Source organism: Mandrillus leucophaeus, unplaced genomic scaffold (assembly GCF_000951045.1).
Source record: "Mandrillus leucophaeus isolate KB7577 unplaced genomic scaffold, Mleu.le_1.0 Scaffold50, whole genome shotgun sequence".
In the NCBI taxonomy this organism is placed as follows: domain Eukaryota; kingdom Metazoa; phylum Chordata; class Mammalia; order Primates; family Cercopithecidae; genus Mandrillus; species Mandrillus leucophaeus.
The window spans coordinates 4,764,737-4,765,390 of record NW_012105365.1 but is presented as its reverse complement, the minus strand read 5'-3'; the positions used below and the strand labels follow the sequence as shown (position 1 = coordinate 4,765,390).

General features: G+C 44.5%; 1 protein-coding gene across 2 annotated transcripts in view; it reads right to left on the bottom strand.

Moving 5' to 3' along the window:
• KIAA1324L (KIAA1324-like ortholog) overlaps positions 1-654 on the bottom strand; it is a 209,114-nt gene that overhangs the window by 116,337 nt on the left and 92,123 nt on the right. The window lies entirely within an intron of this gene.

The following is a 654-nucleotide window of genomic DNA, read 5'->3' as shown; positions in this document are numbered from 1 at the left end:
ATGTGCTCTCCCTGCTGATTGTGTCCAACTAATCTCCCAAACCCCAATCCCTTCTACAAAACAACAACTCCTTTCCTTCCTAGGCATAGTTAGTATGGTCAGAATTCTTACACAGAGCTGGGACCATGCCCTGTAGCCTTTCTGTCCAAACAACTTGACCTTACTGTTTTAGCCTAGCCCTCATGTCTGCATGCAGTGGTTGCTGCTGCTTTAATATTTTTAGAGGCCCTAAAAATCACAAACTGTGCTTAATTCACTCTCTACAGTTCTCATAACCTCCAAAATCTATTTTCTTCTTCCCATGTGACGCATATACTTTCTGCTCCCCGGCTCCTTCAGCTATACTCACTCTTTGTTGAGTCTCCCATAATTACCATTGTTCCTGGCCCAGACTTCAATCCAGCCTTCCACATTATTTCAAATACCACACTTGACCCCCATGACTGTATCTCTCTGATCCACCTGACATTCACCCCATTTCCCCATATTTCCTTCTTTCCTGTTTGCTGGCTATGCTATAGTATCTTCCACACCTGTCATTGAGGCTACAGCTCTGCCCCTCTCCACTACCTCTCAGCAAGCTGAACTAGTTGCCTTAACTCAGGCCCTCCCTCTTACAAAAGGACTACGTGTCAATATTTATACTGACTCTAA